General features: G+C 42.0%; 2 pseudogenes; both read right to left on the bottom strand.

The window, feature by feature from the left end:
* LOC140191204 (cytosolic Fe-S cluster assembly factor NUBP2 pseudogene) overlaps positions 1–10519 on the bottom strand; it is a 29749-nt pseudogene extending 19230 nt beyond the window's left edge.
* A 347-nt stretch (positions 10520–10866) lies between these two features.
* Positions 10867–21032, bottom strand: part of LOC140191137 (craniofacial development protein 2-like) — a 130698-nt pseudogene continuing 120532 nt past the window's right edge.

Genomic DNA, 21032 nt, shown 5'->3' with positions numbered 1-21032 from the left:
TATTTTATCTGCAAGACTTCCTGTCTCCCACATACTTCACTGTGTTCAAGCTTTCCTGTCTAGCACATATTAAAGAATTAGGTCTCCAGAGCTCAGGTATCTTCTCCACCTTCACGGCTTGATGAATTACTTTATACTTACACTCATTCCATAAGACCATAAGACCATTCCATAAGACCATAAGACAGAGGAGGAGAATTAAGTCATTCATCCCATTGGGTCTGCTTCACCATATGTTCATGGCTGATTTATTTTCCTTCTCAGCCACTTTCTCCTGCCTTCTCCCCATAATATTTGACATCCTTAATAATCAAGAATCTATCAATCTCCACTTTAAATATAAGTAATTGCTTTGCCTTCTCTGGCATCTGTGGCATTAAATTTCAGAGATTCACCACCCCCGGCTAAAAAATATTTTCCTCCGTTCTAAAGAGACATCCTTGCTTTTTGAGACAGTATCTTCTGGTCCTAGACTCTTGCACTATTGGAGACTTGCTCTTCATGTCACTCTATCTGAACCATTCAATAATCAATAGATTTCAATGAGATGCCCCCTCATCCTAGTACAGCAAGTACAGGCTCAGAGCCATCAAATTCTCTTCATACTCTTTTATTCCTGAGATCACTCTCATAAAATTCCTCTCCAATGCTAACACATGCTTTCCTATATATAAAAGTGCACATTGTATCCCAAATACCGTCTGCCCAATGACTTATAAAGCCTCAGCATTATACCCTTGCTTTTATATTCTTGTCCCCTCGAAATGAATGTTAACATTGCATTTGCCTTCCTTACTACCAAGTCAATCTGCAAGTTAATCTTTAGGGAATCCTGCACTAGGACTCCCAAGTCCCTTTACACCTCTGATTTCTGTATTCACTCCCTATTTAGAATATATTTTCACCTTTATTTCTTCTACACTTCCCAATGCTGTATTCCATCTGCCACATCTTTGCACATTCTCCTAATCTGTACAAGTCCTTCCGCAGACACCCTGCTTCCTCAAAATTACCTGCCCCTCAATCTACCTTTGTGTCATCTGCTAACTTGGCCACAAAACCGGGCCACAATTCCTGCTATCTTGTCAATGAATATTTTCCTTCACAACAGTCAACAGTGCAATATACCATTGTTTACTTCATAATTGGTTTCTTACAATCTAATGATGCGTAAGCTCAACATATGTTCAACTTTCAACCAGGTGGTTTCTGGTTCCAATGTGGACAGGGTTATTCCAATGGTAATTTGCAGCATAGTCAAAGTTGAAATAAATGTTATTACCAACATACTGTACAACCACATACAACCCTGAGATTCATTTTCCTGTGGGCATGCTCAGCAAATCTATAGAATAGTAACTACAATAGGATCAATGAAAGATCAAATGCTAGTGGTATTTTGCAGCTTTGTGACTGTGCACTGATGTCCATCCCTGGACATTTTATATAAACCTCTCTCTTCGCTTTTACCTCCATCCTCAGTCCAAGATGTGTACCTGGTTGAAACATCCCACTTCACCTTCACCAGTGCTGATACAACTGTTGAAAGAACAAAGGGATGAAGAAGAAGGTACAGAATTTCTAGATAGCATGAATCTTTTTTCTCCGGAACAGACATATTTAAAACTAGAGGTCTCAAGGTTGAAGCTATACAGTAGCAGGTCTAGAGGTGATCCAAGGAAGAAGTCTTTCACTTGAAAGGGTGAGGGAGGGCCGGCTGGTGGCGCAACGACATCGGTGCCGGAGCCTGGAGCGGAGGTTCCCGAGCCCGAAACTAGTCAGGTCCGCTCCCGAGTACGCTTTCCATCCATGCCGGGTTGAGTGTCGCAATACTCAAGGGAAAATACTGCAAAGAATGTTTCTGTGAGGAGCGGCGTGCCACACAGTCTCAGCCTCTCTCTCTCGCTCCGCGCCTTGTAAAAAAGCCATGAAAAATCCATCATCACGGACGCATGCACGGATGCATGCATGGACACGCAGACACAAATGCACAGACGTGCACGCACGCACATGCAGATGCACACGCACAGACTCGCACACACGCAGGCACATGCAAAAAAAAAAGAAAGGGTGATGGAGCCACAGACTCTGACAACATTTAGGTAGTGTCTAGTTGAGCATGAGTGGCCAGTTTCAGGTTTCAAGTGTCCAGTTTCAGGTTTCTGGGAACACACATCTCAGAAGACCTTACATGGTTCACTAACACCACAACAATAGTTAAGAAAGCACAGCAACGCTTGTTTTTCCTCAGGACGCTGAAGAAAGCTGGTCGACCTGATCAAATGCTGGTGACCTTTTACCGCTGCACCATAGAGAGCATCTTAACATACTGCATCTCTGGGTGGTATCTCAGTTGTACAGCAGCTGATAGGAAAGCACTTCAGCGGGTTGTCTCTAGCACACAGAAGATCAGTGGGACACAGCTCCCAGCCCTGGAGGACACCTACTGCTCTGCCTGTCTAAGGAAAGCTACACGCATCTGTAAGGACAATACACACCCATGCAATGTTTGAACTTCTTCCATCTGGTAGACGTTATAAGGTTTTCTATGTCCGCACTTCCAGACTGAAAGATAGCTTTTTCCCCAGAGCTATAATTGCTCTGAACCAATCGATCAATCATCATCCATAAAATTGTTGTATTGCTACTTTAATACTGGTTTTATGGCTGTCATGCATCCGAGTTGCGCTTTTGTACTGCTGGACATTGCTTGTACTGGCTGGTTACTTGATTTTATTTATTGTTTATTTATTTTATTTGTTGTTTTATAGCATTGAGTACAAGAGTTGCAAACTCATTTTCACTGTATTGGTGCATGACAAATTGTACTATGCAATGACAATAAAGATATTTTGTTTTGTTTTCCTTTACATGCCACATGCTGGTAAATAGAACTAGCATAGATGGGTACATGATGGTAGACATGGATATAAAGGGCCAAAGGCCCATTTTCTGTTCTGTATGACTCTGTGATTGAATTACTCTATCTATCTCTGAAATACAACTCTCGAAGGTGTTCCTGCTTCAGTCAATCGCCCCAGGTAACTATCAGCTGAGGAACACCAGGTCCAGCACACTCACACCTCACACAATTCACAAGAGACACATCACAAATCAGGTTTATTATCACTGATATATCTTGTATGTCATGAATCCTGTTGTTTCATAGCAGTGGTACAGTGTAATGCACGAAGTTACAAGAGAGGTACAAAAATAAATAAATAGTGCAAAAAGTGAACCAAATAGTGAGGTGATGTTCGTGATTCATGAAGCGTTTAGAAATCTGATTGCAGAGGGGAAGAAGCCATTCCTAAAAAGTTGAGTGTGTGTCCTCACTGATGGTAATAATGAGAAAAGGGCATGTTCCGGAAGGTGATGGTCTTTAGAGATGTATGATAGATTCTTGAGGCACAACCTTTTCAAGATGTCCTTGATGGTGGTGTGGCTAGTGTCCATGATAGAGCTGGCTGAGTCTACAGCTCTCCTCAGCTTTTCTGATCCTGCGTATTGGCATCTCCATACCAGGCAGTGACACAACCAGTCGGAAGGTTCTTCATGGCACAGCTGTACTAATTTGCTAAAGTTTTTGGTGACCTTCCAAATCTCCTCAAGCTCATAATGAAGTATACCCACTTGCATGCTTTTGCCACAATTGCATTAATATATAGAGCCCATATCAGTATTTCTCTGAGATACTGATACCCATGAACTTGAAGTTGCTAACCCTTTTAACTACTGAGCCCTCAATGAGGACAAGTGTGTGTTCTTCCAACTTCACTTTCCTGTAGTCCACTATCAACTCCTTGGTCCTATTAATAAAGAATGCAGGATTGTTGTTACGATACCATTCAACCAGCCGATCTATCTCACTCCTGAACACCACCTCGTCACCATCTGGGATATGCCAACAGCAGCTGCGTCATCACCAAATTTATAGATGGCTTTTGAGCTGTGTCTAGTCACACAGTCATAAGACCACAAGGCAAAGGAGCAAGATTAGACCATTCAGCTCATCGAGTCTTCTCCCCTTTCCACCATGGTTGATTTATTATCCCTCTCAACCCATTCTCCTGTCTTCTCTCCGTAACCTTTGATGCCTTGACTAATCAAGAACCTAAATACCACACACAAAATGCTGGAGAAAATCAGAAGGCCAGCCAGCATCTATGTAAAAGAGTACATTTGATGTATCGGGCTGAGACCCGTTATTAGAACTGGAGAAAGAAGATGAGGAGTCAGGGTAAGAAGGTGGGGAGTTGGGGGTGAGGAAAAAAGAAAAGGTGATAGGTGAAACCAGGACAGGGGAGAGGTGAAGTAAAGAGCTGGGAAGTTGGAAAGAGATGCAGGGCTGGAGAAGGGGAAATCTGATGGGAGTAGACAGAAGGCCATGAAAGAAAGAAAAGGGAGAGGAGCACTAGAGGGAAGTGATGGGTAGGTAAGAAGATAATGTAACTAATGCAACTCATCCTGCAAATTAACCTTATGCAATCCTGTATGAGGACTCCCTAGTCTCTTTGCGCCTCTGGTTTTTTAAATTTTCTTCTCATTTAGGAAATAGTCTATGCCTTTTTTCCTTCCACCACTGTGCATGACCATACACTTCCCTACACTAAATTCCACCTGCCACTTCTTTTTCCATTCTCCCAATCTGTCTTAGTCCCTCTGCACACTCTCTGCTTCCTCAACATAAGCTGCACCTCCACTTATCTTTGCATTGTCTGCAAACTTGGCCTCAAAGCCATCAATTCCTTCATCCAAATTATTGACATATAACAGGAAAAGAAGCAATCTCAACAGCAACTCCTGAAGAACAATAGTCACTAGCAGCCAACCAGAAAAGGACATCTTTATTCCTGTCCTTTTACTCTTGCCAGTCAGCCAATCTTCTATCCATGCTAGTATCTTTCCTGTAATACCATGGGCTCTTACCTTGTTAAGCAGCCTCGTGTATGGCACCTTGTCAAAAACCTTCTGAAAATGCAAGTAAACAACAGCCACTGATTCTCCTTTGTCTATCCTACTTGTTACTTCCTCAATGAATTCCAACAGAATTATCAGGCAAGATTACAAAATTTTCTCTTATGGACCTTGTCTATTTTATCATCTGCCTCCAAATACACTGAAACCTCATTCTCAATAATGTACTCCAACATCTTCTTAACAACTGAAGTCAGGCTAAGTGACCTATAATTCCCTTCCTTCTGCTACCTTCCCTTCGTTAATGGTGGAGTGACATTTGCAATTTTCCAGTCCTCTAGAATCATTGCAGAATCTATTGAATCTAATGCCTCCACTATCTCTTCAACTACCTCTTTTAGGACCCTGGGCAGTACTGCATCATGTCTAGCAGATTTATCTATCTTCTGACCGTTCAGATTCCCAAGCGCCCTCTCCTTAGTAACAGCAACTACACTCACTTCTGCCCCGACACTCCTGAATTCCTGGGATCTCAGTGAAGACTGACACAAAATACTTAATAATTTCATTCACTATTTGTTTGTCACTCATTACTACCTCTCCAGCATCATTTTCCAAAGGCCCAATATCCATTCAGCTCTCTTTTACTCTTTATATAAATGAAAAGCTTTGGTTATCCACTTCTACATTATTAGCCAGCTTACCTTCATATTTCATCTTTTTTCTCCTATGGCTTTTTTCAGTTGCCTTCTGTTGGTTTTTTAAAAGATTCCCAATCCTCTACCTTCCCACTAACTGTTCCTATATTATATGCCCTCTCTTTCGTTTTTATGCTCTCTTTGACTTCCCTTGTCAGCCATGGTTGCATCATCCTCCCTTTAGAATACTTCTTCATCTTTGGGATGTATCTATCCTGTGCCTTCTGAATTGCTCCCAGAAACTCCACCATTGCTGTTCAGCCATCATCCCTGCCAGTGTCCCCTTCCAATCAACTTTGGTCACCTCCTCTCCCATGCTGCTATAACTCCCTTTACTCCACTGTAATACTGATACATCTAACTTTAGTCTCTCCCTCTCAACTGCAGGAAAAGTTCTATCAAAAGGTAGAGAGGCATAGAAGAGTGGGTTAAGCACACATCCTTGAGCTGTGCCTGTGTTGATTGCCAATGAGAAGATGTTATTTCCAATCGACACTGATTGTGACCTCCCGACTTGAAAGTCAATGATCGAGTTGCGAAAAGAGGTACAGAGGTCTAGGTTTTGAAGCTTGTTGATTAGTACTGAAGAGATGATGGAATGATGCTTTAATCAATGCACAGCAGCCTGATGTAGGTATTGCTGTTGTCCAAATGTATTTGTGCTCTTAAAATAGCCTTCCATAGATCATACCTCATCTTGTTGTAAATTTCTGGATCACCAGTCTTGAATGTCACAGATCTAGCCCTCAGCAGATTCATCCATGGCTTCGGGTTTAGATATGTCCAGATTGGTCTCAATGGCCACACTCAGGTCTTGATGAAGTCAGTGATGATTGTGCCATATTTATTTATATGCGAAGATGTATCCCTGAATATGGTCCAGTTCACCAATTCAAAGCAGTCCGCTAAGTTCTCCTCTTCCTCCCTCGGCCATACCCTTGTGGTCCTCACCATTGATGCTACGGTCCTAAGTCTCTACCTGTGCACCAGGAGTAGATGTACAGCTGGATGATCAGGCTTGGGTACGGGATGGCACTGTAAGTGCTCTTGATAGTGGTGTAACAGTGGTCAACAGTTCATTGGCTCCCTGCTTCTACGTTGATATGTTGGTGACTTCCTCAAGCTAATTTGCTGGAAGATCCCCACAAGGATTGAGAAGGCATCGGGATATGCTATCTTATGGCTGTTAATCACAGTTTCGGCTCCTTTGATAGCTTGGCATTAGTTACGGGTGGTATATTCTGACAAGGATGATGGTGGAAAACCTCCTCAGCAGATGGAATGGATAACACTTGACCATCAGATGTTCAAGATCAGGAGAGCAGGACTGAGAAAGAACACCACACTGAGTTAATCATGAAGTAAATGCCACTGCCTCTGCCTTTATCTGACACTGTTGTCCAGTTTATGTAGTGGAATGTGAAGCTCTTGGGTTGCAGTACCGTGTTTAGAGTGCTGGGGGTGAACTATGTCTCCATGAATCAAAGTACACAACAGTTCCTAATGTCACCTTGGTACTGCAATCTCCCTCTGTGGTCTTCAATTTTATTTTCCAGAGGCTGGGCATTAGCCAAGAGGATGGTCGGTAGTAGGAGCCTCAGGGCTCAGCACTTTAGTTTTACCTGCAATCCAGCCTGGATGCCATGCTTTCTTAAAAAAACTGCTCTCACAACCTGAGTGGTCTGCAGTCTGGAGTCTGCCAGTTTTAAAGATTGATACATTTTCATTTTTACTTACAAAAATTAAAAAAGTAACTGTTTTGGTTCTGAATCATTGAGTATAGCCTCCTTCTGTGCTAAAATAAGTAAGTTTAGAATGATATGAGAAAAATTGCTGGGTGAACACAAAACAGTTAGGCAGCATTTGTGGAAGGAAATGGACAGTCAGTGTTTTGGGTTGAGACCCTTCATTCGGACTGAGGGGTGATATGCAGGAAAACAGTTGGAGCCAGAGAAGGGGAACAGTGAGAGAGGATCTCACAGAACTCCTGTGGAAGGGAGGAGGAAAACTTCTTCAAAATGGGCGTGCCTTGTAGAGACTTTGCAATTTAGAATTACAATGAAAATACAAGAGAGTGCAGATACTCCAGATTCCAGCATTTTCTATCTCTTGTATCTCCATTAGAATGGTATGAATGAGTTCCATGAGCACAGAATGGTGAAAGTCAATGAAGTTTTAGACACTGGTGCAGGTCAGTGGAGCTCAATACCCAACTTTTTTTGAGCATGAAATAAGTGTAACTCCAGGATAACACTCAGCAACCAAATGCTGGTTGGCATGTTTCAATTCCAAGTGCATCATCTTCACATCTTTGCACTTGGTCACTATTGTCATAAAAATGACTCAAGGAAAATGCTGGTCACTGTTTTGAATTTCTAAACTGTGCAATGAATATAAAATCCCTGTCCAATGGATATGTTCTGCTGTAAAGTTACAATATCTCATAAATATTTAAAGTTTGTTTTAAAATGCCATGATTTGGTTTTAATGCCAAGACTCTTATGCTGTAATCTCTGCAGCAAGTTGACAGCTGTCAAAAAGCACCATGGTTTTTCTCTCCTGCAGAACACCTCAAGATTTAACAGCAGCTGAAATTAGGCTCTTGAAACAACCTGATAAACCCTAACACCTCCTCAGATTATATTTCTTTTTACCTCTCTTTCAAGCTTGTTCTAATGTTATATAACATACATAAAATGCTGGAGGAACCCAACAGGCCAGGCAGCATCTATGAAAAAGAATGCACTGTCGACATTTTGAGCTGAGACCCTTCATCAGGATGATATATTTATTTTGCTGTTTATTTTTGCACATCTGATGTTATACATAATTTATGTTAATTCAAGTTTATGTAATTCATGTTTGCAATGTTTGTAGTGTGCTGTGTTGCTGCAGGAAAAAACATTTCTACTCTGTGTATGTATGTCAATGACAACAATGAACTTGAACCTGAGCCTCAACTTGAAACACCAAGGATAAAATACTGTAAGAATATTGTCCCTTGAGATCTTGCATATTTGGTAGAGCTACTGCCTTACAACACCAAAGGCTGGGTTTGATTGTGATTCATGTCTGTGTGGGGTTTCAATTACAGAGAAATCACAGTGCTGGAAAACAATAAGGTGCACTGACCTTAGCGAGTTAGATTGTAAGGTCAAAAATTCATCTTTATCATACAAGAGAACTGGTTCAAGAGATCAGATAGAAACTGTTATTAAACCTGGTTGTTTTGCATTTTTCATTTTTTTAATAACTTCTGCCTGATGGGAGGGGTGAAGACAGAATAATTACTACTAGTACTACTACTACTACTACTACTACTACTACTACTACGTCGACTCAGGCCTAGGGGGTTGGCATCGGGCATGATGATGGATTCTCCACTTCTCCCTCTCCCTCATCAGTGTATTCAGTTCATCTACATTAGCCACGCCGCTGTCTTCTAGGAGCATGTTGACCATAGTCATGGGAGGGCACCCAGGGTTCATCCTCCTGTGCTTGGGCTCCCATATGATGACTAGGCTGGCAGGTAGCTTGGGGTGGCGTAGACAGTGCCCCGCTAGTTGCAGTCTTCTCGCCTCGATTTTAGTGGTGAGCATCGGTAGGTTGTTATAGAGCTGGACGTTCGTCATGTGCTGTTGCCAACTCATGTCAAGAACCATCTGGAGCATTCGTGTATAGCAATCATCTAGAGACTTTTGCATAGTCTTGGCGAGTGTCCACGTCTCACATCCGTACATGAGAATGGACTCTATGACTGCTATGAAAACCCTCTTTTTAAGCCCTCTGGTCAGGTTCAACTTCCAGATTTCCTTCATGTCGTTCATAGCCCTCCACGCCAGCGCCTTCCGTATCTTTACGTCCTTCTCCAAACTCATCATTCTTGACCCGAGGTACTTGTAGTCAAAGACTTTCTTAATAGTATCATTCTCTACGGTTTTGAGAGTACCTTCGACGCAGTTAAACGCCATGTACTCTGTCTTTTTAGCGTTTAGGTGAAGTCCAACTTTATTGCACTCAATTTCCACTTTTGTCAGTAGCTGCTGTGCTTCCTCCATCTGGTCAGAGAGCAGGACTATGTCATCTGCAAAATCGAGATCTGTGAGTGTAACTGGTCTGACCCTTTTGGTTCTCCCTGGTTTTATGGTAAAACCAAGCTTGTCATGATCTTTGGTAGCTTGACATAAAGCATAATCAAGGACGATTATAAAGATGTAGGGTGCCAGAGTGTCTCCTTGCAGCACACCAGCTAGGAGCTCGAACACTGCTGTTTCTCCGTCTGGTGATACAACTTTCGCCATGGTTTTGGTATAGCTGGACTCTATTGCTCTCAGTAGATGGTCTGGCACTCTGTAAACTTTCAGGATCTTCAGCATCTTACCTTGGTGTATGGAGTCAAAAGCTTTGCGAAAATCAATGTAAGTAAGCATGGCTGGTAGGTTGTTCTTCTTGACTTCCTCGATGATCCTATGGAGAGCAAGTATTTGCATTATTGTTGTTCTCTTCTGCCGAAAACCATTCTGATTGAATCTTAGCTTAGGGTCAATGGCGGTGCGAATCCTGTTCAAGATCATCCGATTGCGTAACTTTGCTAAGATGCAGGTCAAGCTGATACCGCGGTAGTTATCTGTCTTCGTGAAGGATCCAGACTTGGGGACTGGGATAATGCTTGAGAGTGACCATTGTTCTGGTTTGTCACCTTTCATCAGTGCCGTATTACATATGTCTAGCAAGATGTCATCCAGGTCGTAGTTCTTCAGGACATCTGGTGGTATCCCATCTGGTCTAGCACTCCTACCCTGTTTGAGTGCATATTTGGCCTCCTTCAGTTCCTCAGTGGTGAATGAGCCGTCATCGATGTCGACTTGCATTAGTATCATGGGTATGTCCTTTTCTTCTTTCATGATCGTTGGAGGGCTTCCCAGCAGGTTCTTAAAGTGGGTAAACCATGTCAGGACACGGTCCTCTGCTGTTTTACCACTTATTTGACCTGATGGGGACTTCTTCCGTCTACTGATCTCATTGACTAAGCGCCATGCTTCTCCATGCTGCATGTCTTCATTAGCAGCTTCTATCTCTCTAATCCTCTCAGCTAGTTCCTCTTCCTTCAGTCAGTCGTAGGTGGCAAAGAGATTCTTCTCTGCTGTCTTGAACTTATCTCTTAGCTCTTCTGTTTTGCTCCTTCTAAGTTCGGCATGACACTTCTTGCTGTGACGATGTCAGGATGTTTCAAGATCCGACTCTTCTTAGTTCACTTCACAGTAGGCAAACTCTTTGTTGCATCTGTGTGTGCGTCTATGACCCATTGATAGCGGCCGGTGGCAGTCTCTTCCTCCCCCCTTTCCAGTGGGCCGCAGCGATTTCTCACTTCCATCGTGTACTGGGCTTGAAGAATGGGTTGTGAGGGGAATGCCTTCCAGTCTATCTTCTCCTTGGGACCTGTGGCTTTGGGTTGCTGCAGGGTCAGTCTCACTTGCATTGACACTATTCTGTGGTCAGAACTGACCGAGTTGAAGGTGCTGTAGGCTTCTGTGTTGATCGCACAATTACGCCATTTTGTTCTTACGAGGATGTAATTGAGCTGTTTCCTGCAGATGGAGGCTCTGTTTTCAAATGTCCACAGTTTACCAGCTCGCTTCTTGAATTGTGTGTTAGCGGCAATGAGACTGTGTTCCTGGATGAAGTCAACTAGATATTGTCCATTTCTGTTGGTAAAGTCTTAGTATGAGTATGGAACATCTTCCAGTCCGACCTGGGCATTAAAATCACCGAGCACAGCCAAGAAGTTATGTGCCGGTATTGAAGTGACAGCTTCATGAAGTTTACTGTAGAAGGCGTCCACCTCCTTCTCCTCACTGCAGTTGTGCGGGGAGTAACAGATGATGACAGAGGTTGCCGGGTTTCCTTCGAATTCCGCAGTAAGGATTCTGTCACTGACTGAGACTACGCCCCTCAGTGCCTTCTTCGCCTTGCAGTTCAACATCAGCCCTACTCCACCTTGTGCTGACATCGTCGTCAGCTCTCTCCATGCAGACGAGGTGATGAGGTGCATCCCCTCTACCTCTGTGAACCTTATCTCTTCATCAGGGTGTACATGATGGTGTTCTTGGATCCCCAGAATGGAGATCTCGTAGCTGCTTGCCTGTGATGCCAACTCTGTGCATCAAGGAAAGAGGCGGATGGTGTTTGCGTTGAAGGTTGAGATGATCGTTTTTACCTTACAATGCAAAAGAGGTGTAGTTCACTCGGCCCCCTTGTTAGACTCTCTGTGGGGTTTGAGGTTGCATAATCATACTGCCTGTCTAGGCCAGGGTCTGGGTGTTCCGCAGAGTTCCTGAGCACTCCCAGCTCTGGAAGTATAGGGCTTGTTAGGTTGTCTGTCATCATAATGCCTTAAGGCGCGAAACGAAAGACTGTGTGGCTGCCACTCCTCACACAGACAGTAGGTGGCCGTTGACTCACAAAGAGTTCATCCGCCCTTTGACAGGTTTTGTTCTTAGTCCTGCTGGGTGCCTACACACCCTCCTCCCTGGTTAACCGAAGTGCACCGGGGGTGTGCCGGCTGAGTCGCCATCAACCTGACCGAGACAGGTAGTACTGGCCTACGTGGTACCAGCAGCAAGGCAAGACCCTGACCTGACAGAATAACCATGATGGGAAAAGTCTGTTGTTACCTTGGCTGCTACCCCAAGGCTGCAGGAAGTGTTAGACAGACACTATGAAGGGTAAGTTGGTTTTCGTGATGTTCACAATTCTCCAGAAGGTCACTTTTTGTGCTGTATGACTCTGACTCAATGACTCAATCACTTCCTATTTCTTTCAGCCCTGAAAGTGACATCATGTGGAACTTTAAGAGCAGCTTCACATACCAACTTAACAAGAAGTGAAAATACTGCAATAGCCTACCCCTTTTGAATTAGCCTCAATGCTTCAGATATATGTATTGTTCAGACCTCTGGAAGATTCAAAGATTTTAGAAACTTTCATTCAAAAACTTTTCAAGCTTCTGTGAAACCAAGTTAACAAGCAATTGTAATGTATGTTAAGCAACACACATAAAAGTTGCTGGTGAATGCAGCAGGCCAGGCAGCATCTCTAGGAAGAGGTACAGTCGATGTTTCAGGCCGAGAACCTTCGTCAGGACTAACTGAAGGAAGCGTTAGTAAGAGATTTGAAAGTGGGAGGGGGAGGGGGAGGTCTGAAATGATAGGAGAAGACAGGAGGGGGAGGGATGGAGCCAAGAGCTGGACAGTTGATTGGCAAAAGGGGATACGAGAGAACCATGGGACAGGAGGCCCAGGGAGAAAGAAAAGGGGGAGGGGGAAAAAGCCCAGAGGATGGGCAAGGGGTATAGAGAGAGGGACAGAGGGAGAAAAAGGAGAGAGAGAGAAAAAGAATGTGTGTATATAAATAAATAACGGATGGGGTACAAGGGGGAGGTGGGGCATTAGCGGAAGTTTGAGAAGTCAATGTCCATGCCATCAGGTTGGAGGCTACCCAGACGGAATATAAGGTGTTGTTCCTCCAACCTGAGTGTGGCTTCATCTTTACAGTAGAGGAGGCCGTGGATAGACATATCAGAATGGGAATGGGACATGGAATGAAAATGTGTGGCCACTGGGAGATCCTGCTTTCTCTGGTGGACAGAGCGTAGGTGTTCAGCGAAACGATCTCCCAGTCTGCGTCAGGTCTCTCCAATGTATAGAAGGCCACATTGGGAGCACCGGACGCAGTATATCACTCCAGCCGACTCACAGGTGAAGTGTTGCCTCACTTGGAAGGACTGTCTGGAGCCCTGAATGGTGGTGAGGAAGGAAGTGTCAGAGCATGTGTAGCACTTGTCCCGCTTACAAGGATAAGTGCCAGGAGGGAGATCGGTGGGGAGCGATGGAGGGGACGAATGGACAAGGGAGTCACGTAAAGAGCGATCCCTGTGGAAAGCGGGGGGAGGGTGGAAGGAAAGATGTGCTTAGTGGTGGGATTCCGTTGGAGGCGGCGGAAATTACGGAGAATTTATGTTATTTTGTTTTAAGATTTTAAAAGGCCCGTGGAAAAGAATACGTCAAATTAACAAGCCTCTTGGAAAAAATATTAAACATTTCAGAAAGAAGTAAAAACACTTTTCCATTATCAAGCGGCAGAAACATGCAAGTCTTTTAAAATAAATAAGACTTTGAAAAGATTTTAAACTGTCATTTTAAATTAACAAGCATTTGAAAGACTTTAAAAAGTTTTTCTAAATCAACAAGAAAGATTTCATAAAGTTGTTTAAGGTAACAAGCTAAATAGAATTTGCCTTTTAAAGGAGTTCTGAACAAGGGGATATATGTAGTACCAGGAAAGCGGTTGACTATTTAAAACTAAGATGTATAAAAATCCCTTCTCTCAGACAGTAGTGAATAGCTGGAATTTTCTGCCCCTGAGGATGGTGGAGGCCAGTCGTTAAAAATATTTAAGGTATGGACAAATTCTGTGCTAGTGAATCAGACAATGCAAAGAACGCACTTGGACTTGACTTCGTGTTGGGTTCATTTATGACACAGCCAGGACAGAAAATATTAGCTGTGGGCATTCAGAATTAGTTCAGAAACTTAACAGAAGCTGCCTTGACATCAGAGAGGGCAAATGGATTGTCCATTAGTAGTATCTTTTTCTACTGTACTTTCTATGAGAAACACATGAACATTAACATCATGCAACTAGCAGTTGATGCTAGATAGAAAGTCGATTGAAATACCTTGCTAATTTTCTACAACATATGAAGATGAGTTCATATTTCACTTCTGCAAACGGTAATTCAAAAAAATACTGAGATTCTGGAGATCTAAAATAAAAATGGAAAATCAAAGTCAGGTTTTTTTTCATAAACACAAGTACATGTATGTATAGGTGCAATGAAAAGCCCACTTGCAGCAGTATCACAGGCATATAGCATCATATAAGCAGCATTCACAAGAAAAAAAAGCAAATTAAACATAAATTATACTCAGTTTTTTCGATGAAGTGCACAATGAGAACAAAAAATCCACTTTAATGCAAAGCAATTAATTTGGTCATAACACTACTAAACCATAGTGACTACAGGTTTGCTGTTTGGTTCAAGAAAAGAATGGTTGGAGGGAAGTAGCTCTCTTAAACCTGGTGGTGTGGGGTTTCAGGACTCTACACATCATGCCTGATTGTAGTTGCAAGGTGTTGGGGATTTTTGACAATGGATGTGGCCTTTTTTAGACAGCACCTCACGTTAATAATACGAACAGTTGGGATGGAGATATTCAGCAGGTCAAGCCACATCTATGGAAAGAGAAACAGAGTTAACATTTTCGGTCAAAGGTTCTTTGTTTAAAAATATCATTCAAATCAGATATACTGTAGATAGAGCACTAATTTATCATTTATGGATTGCGGTGCTGGTTTTGAGCTGTTTTGAAATCTCTGGATGATATACTGAAAATGTACATAGATGAAACATAGAAACATAGAAAACCTACAGCACAATACAGGCCCTTCAGTCCACAATGCTGTGCTGAACGTATACTTACCTTAGAAATTACCTAGGGTTACCCATAGCCCTCTATTTTTCTAAGCTCCATATACCTATCCAGGAGCCTCTTAAAAGACCCTATTGCATCCGCCTCCACCACAGTCGCTGGCAGCCCATTCCACTCACTCACCACTCTCTGTATAAAAAACTTACCCTTACATCTCTGTATCTACTTCCAAGCACCTTAAAACTGTGCCTTCTCATATGATACCTATCAGCTACCTAAAGCCTCACGAACCAACTGGAGCCCCATGTCATATACAGTGGATGAATCCCCTTTCTCCAGCTCTTACCTGATTGAATTGAGGCATAAGTTTAATTATAGATATAATTTGGATTTCAGTCATCCAGTTGTCAGTCAAATGTGAAATAGTGACACAGAAATTCTACTGAGCCACTAAGTTCAATAGACACACAACACCCATTTCATATCACTTAATGGTGTTAGAGCATGTGCATGCACAGCAAGGACCTCAATCAGGAACAAAAGCCCCAGCAGAAGGTTGCAAGCTTGGCTGAATGCTCTTTAAATGGTCAGACCTTGTCTGTGTCGTTGGTGTGGAGTTTTCTGCAGAAATCTATGTTGAATTTTCCTCAGTCGACCAGATTTCTCAGTGTTTTGCAAGTCAGATTAAATTCTTTAGGAGGAGACATTATCAATGGCACCAAGCACTCTGATGCTTTCTCAAGATTCTCACCTTTGTGGTTATATTGTTTAGTTGTGTTGAGTCAAAGCACTCTTTTACATACTCTAAGACTGCCTGACACTGCCCCTTTACCTCTACCACTGATTCCTGCTGAGAGAAGGTGCGTTATGAGCTGCAGTCAAAATGCCTAGTTTGAATCAACCTGACCAAAATCTCTCTGAAACCATTCCAAGTACGGGTATTCTTAGTACAGCCAATCTAAATCCAAACCAAACACAACCAAACCAGATCTAACCCAACTGCAGCCAATCCAAAACCAAGCCAACCATGGTCAATCTGAACCTGATGCCACCAAATCTGTGCAGACCACAGTAAATCCCAATTAGGTCCAACCAAAGCTAATCCAAAGCCAACTCACAAGAGCCAATCTCTTTCTGACCCAATCGCACAGAACCACAGCCAAAGTGGAGCTGGTCTGAAGATGGCAAATTCTAATCTGCATTTGATCCAACTATAGACAATTCAAACTCAATTTTACACACAGCAATCCAGAACCAAAGAACACACAATCTTTTTTTGATACCTGCCAACAAACCCAGCATTCATCATTGGATCCATCGGGCTTGGGTTGGGCAACCAAGCTCAAGGTATATCTTGGTACACCAGTCAATAAATTTAACTTCATTTCATAATTCTGCAACTAACCCAAGTTTCCGTCCCCAGTAGGCTGAACTTTTTGAAAATCCACTCACACCTCGTCAACCTTATCACTCTTTTTAATTATTTGCTTGCTTAGCTTGCCTTGTCTAATTTTAATTACTTTACCTGCTTTTCTCCCTCTCTCTGAGGTCTATTGTCAACATTTCTTTTCCCGTAATGCTTCCCTGCACACCTGAGTCATTGCTGGCTTTATATTTTCCCCTGCCTCCCAATGTATATTTTGTGACTGAAAGGCCATAAAGTCTGTCAGTTTACTGACTGATTCACCAATCAAAACGCATTGGTCTGTGTGACAAGTCAAAGTGAAACAGATGTTTGTGGTGTCCATGGAAAATTAAAACTAATGACAACTTCTTACAGCCTACTCTCAAAACACATTTAATTGATGCATCTGATATGATACATTCTCTCAAAGTAATAAAGCAAGCTTGCTGATCAAATAAAAAGATCTGCTGGAAATCTCAAATAAAAACAGAACATGCTGAAGACATTCAGCAGGTCAGAGAGGATCTATGGGAAAACAATAGAGTAAATGTTTACTGTCCAAGACTCTTTGTCAGAACGTTTAAAGTCAAGACTCATAAGGAGATATAAAACAAGATCAGCTGAAGCTTGTTCAAAGATTTATGCTTTAAGAAACATTATAAATGAGGTGATAGTCCGCAAGGCAAAGAAGGCATACCGGCAGCTCTACTTTATATGTTACCAAAGATTTTTACACAACTCTATCGATGCATGTTAACAGGTTGTATCACTAACTGGTATGGAGTTACCAACGTATAGAATCACAAGGGGCTGTAGAGTGTTATAGAATCAGCAAATCTGCATACCCTATCACTGACATACTCATCTACCACTGTGGTGATTCTGTGGAGGTAGTGTCTGTCACTAAGGAAACTCATCATGTGGGACATTTCCTTTTCTTGTTACTACCAATGGGAGGAGCTGTAGAATCCTGAAGACCTACATGCAGTGATTCAGAAACAGTTTCTTCACCTCAGCCATCAGAACAATCCATAAACCCATGAAACATATCTCACTGTTTTTTTTTGCAGTGTTTGTTTATTTTTTTACACCTTTGCATTACACTGCTGTTACAAAACAAATATCAATTGTGGTGGGTTTTGGTTTGCTAACCACAAAGTTCTAAACTCAAACTAAAACTTTAATAGTCATACTTTATTGATCCTGGGGGAAATTGGTTTTCGTTGCAGTTACACCATAAATAATAAATAGTAATTGAGCCATAAATAGTTAAATAGTAATATGTAAATTACGCCAGTAAATTATGAAATAAGTCCAGGACCAGCCTATCAACTCAGGGTGTCTGACCCTCCAAGGGAGGAGTTGTAAAGTTTGATGGCCACAGGCAGGAATGACTTCCTATGACGCTCTGTGCTGCATCTCAGAGGAATGAGTCTCTGGCTGAATGTACTCCTGTGCCCACCCAGTACATTATGTACTGGATGGGAGACATTGACCAAGATGGCATGCAACTTAGACAGCATCCTCTTTTCAGACACCCCAGTGTGTCCTACCGGATATAAGTAGCCATGAGTATTCTCACTAAAGCGAGCTTATACTGTAACTACCCAGCCTTCAAAGACAAGGTTACTTCCCTGTTTATTCTCCATGGTGAGATTAACGACTAATACCCACTATTTGAGAAATTGGTTCCCAAAGAGAAGATGCTTCCAGTGAACAAAGTGGTTTAAACACTGTTCATTTATTTACAGTGATACACGTTTAAATCCAAACAACACTTTTAAAACACATTTAAAACTCACAGAGGATATCTGTCTTAAATACTTTCATATTTTCAGAGGATGTCTGTCTTGTCTTGAATTATTGAATCATTATATTGAACATTGAAACATTATAAAACATTTTCAAATTACAAACAATTCCTAAAACACATGCCATTTCTTAAACATAAAGCACAAAGCATTAAGGATTTCTTAAACTCAATAAACTAATTAAGCACAGGTATAATTCCTATAAACTAAAATGACATACCAGCAATTTGCAGACAAATGAATTGTCCATCACAAAAAACAAAGCTGGAGGAATGGATTCTCACTCATGCTCTGTTTCTTCATTGTTTCTTCTTGAAATTCCTTACCTCATTCCTAATAAGCCCAAATTGCTCTCTGTGTTTATACACTTTTTCTACCTCTTGAGTGACTTCACAGATAGTCTAAAATCATTTTTGGAGACTTAGAGCATAGCAAAGGCTGTAAAGCTAACTTCCTTGAGCATATAAAACTTCCAAATAAAACACATTAGTTATTGATATGCTAAATGATATTATCCATTTGTTCTGCAAGCTTCCTTGAACTAAGCAATTTAAGAGTCAGCTTGTCTGTTCAAAACAACTCAAATTAAACAACCCTTTGGCTTACACGGACCTCCTGAACAACAATAAAGCAGGTGTAGTCAGCTAACATTTGCTTTCCCAGAAAGAGTGTTTTCAAAATACAGAGATTGTTTGCAAATCTGTGTTTTTTTACTTCAAAATGATTGCTGGTTTCCATTTACATGATGAGAAGGCGTAAGGGGTTGAGTGTGATCTGGGATCAGCTATGATGGAATGGCGGAACAGACTTGATGGGCTGAATGGCCTAATTGTGCTCCTATGTCTTATGGTCTGATGGTCTTCATTTTGAGAGCTGAAGACTGACTTCCATTTACGACCAGAAATGTTTAAAAAGCTGTGAGTTAGAAGTTCACTTGCACATTTGTAATTTTCCAAATGGCAGCTGTTATTTAGAAAGCAACGTTAGCAGAAAAAAGCATGAAGTAATTATCCATCACACATTATAATATCAGAGAAGTTAGTGATGATATATCTTATTCTGAGCTTGATTTCAGTTTCAGAAGAGAATTCCAGAGCTTTCATTTTTTGGGTTTATTGGAAGTTTCAACAGTAACAGATCCTTTGGATTAAGTCTCCATCCTGGATTCCTGTAACAAACAAGTAATGGACAATCATAGATGATTTTACATGTAACAGTCTTCAATAATGAAGAATAACAGACAAATGTTAACCAACTCCCTCCATCCCCAGTAAATCCCATAAAGACTAGATTGGTTGCAGAGTGAAATAAATAGATTGTTATTAGTCCAGTGTATACAGAGATATTCTCTAAAGTTTTACAAATTGAACAAGAGACAGCAATAACCACAATTTATTTCCATGAGTGTTTCTACTCAGTTAAAACACTTCACATGGCATAATCAAAGAAAACTTCACTGTGCACTGCTTACACAGAAGTTAAGGCAAGTGATCAAAAGCTAAAAGCAAAGAGATTAAGTTTATGGTGCTCTTAAAAAAGGAAAGCGAAATGGCAAGACAAAAGCGCAAACACGAGGAAATCTGCAGATGCTGGCAGATAAAAGTTGCTAGGAGAGCGCAGCAGGCCAGGCAGCATCTCTACGAAGAGGTACAGTCGACGTTTCGGGCCGAGACCCTTCGTCAGGACCCTCCTGTCTTCTCCTATCATTTCGGATCTCCCCCTCCCACTTTCAAATCTTTTACTAGCTCTTCTTTCAGTTAATCTTGACAAAGGGTCTCGGCCCGAAACGTCGACTGTTCCTCTTCCTAGAGATGCTGCCTGGCCTGCTGCGTTCACCAGCAACTTTTATGAGTGTGGCAAGACAAAAGGATGTCTTAGGGAGGAAATTCTGGAACCTAGCTCTTGCCAGCTGTAGGTATGCTGCTGACGTTGGAATGGTTAAAACTGAGATTGATTGTGAGGTTAGCAGTGGAGGAGATCTCAAAATGTTGGAGGCTGGAAGAAATTGGAGAGATGGGGAGCTAATTGTAGACAGGCCACAGTCTGACCAAAATAGCAGGAAGCCTCCAGAGGTCAAATGACATACCACATGCTTTAGGTCCATTTCTCCCTAAGAGCTCCCATAAGGAGATTCCCAACAGGAATTAATTTTGGGAGAAAATAATGCAATTGAAACAAATAGAATATAAATGGCAAAAAAACAAAGAACCAACCAGTTGCCTTCCTCAGTGTGTAGCCATGGGCACCTGCATGGGCCCCAGCTATGCCTGCCTTTTTGTTGGCAATGTCGAATAGTTCACGTTCAAAGCCTTCCCTGGTAATGCTCCCCACTCATCCTGTGCTACATTGACATTTGTATTGGTGCTGCTTCATATACCCACAGTGAGCTCAACAATTTCATCAACTTTGCCTCCAACTTCTACCCTGCCCTTAAATTCACTAGGTCCTTTTCTGACACCTCTCTTCCACTTCTTGATCTCTCTGTCTCCATTTCTGGAAACAAACTGCCTACTGACATCTTTTATAATACTACCAATTCCCACCTTGACTATACATCTTCTTAACCATGTGTAAAAATTTCTTTTTCTCAGTTCATTTATCTCCGCTATATCTGTTCCCAGGATGAGCCTTTCCTTTCCAGGCCTCCAAGAACATGGTTTCCTTTCCTCCACCATTGATGCTACCCCCACCCGCACTTCCTCCATTTCTT

This window comes from Mobula birostris, chromosome 1 (assembly GCF_030028105.1).
Source record: "Mobula birostris isolate sMobBir1 chromosome 1, sMobBir1.hap1, whole genome shotgun sequence".
NCBI lineage: Eukaryota > Metazoa > Chordata > Chondrichthyes > Myliobatiformes > Myliobatidae > Mobula > Mobula birostris.
Note: the sequence above shows the minus strand (reverse complement) of the source record. Positions and strands in the feature narration are given on the sequence as shown.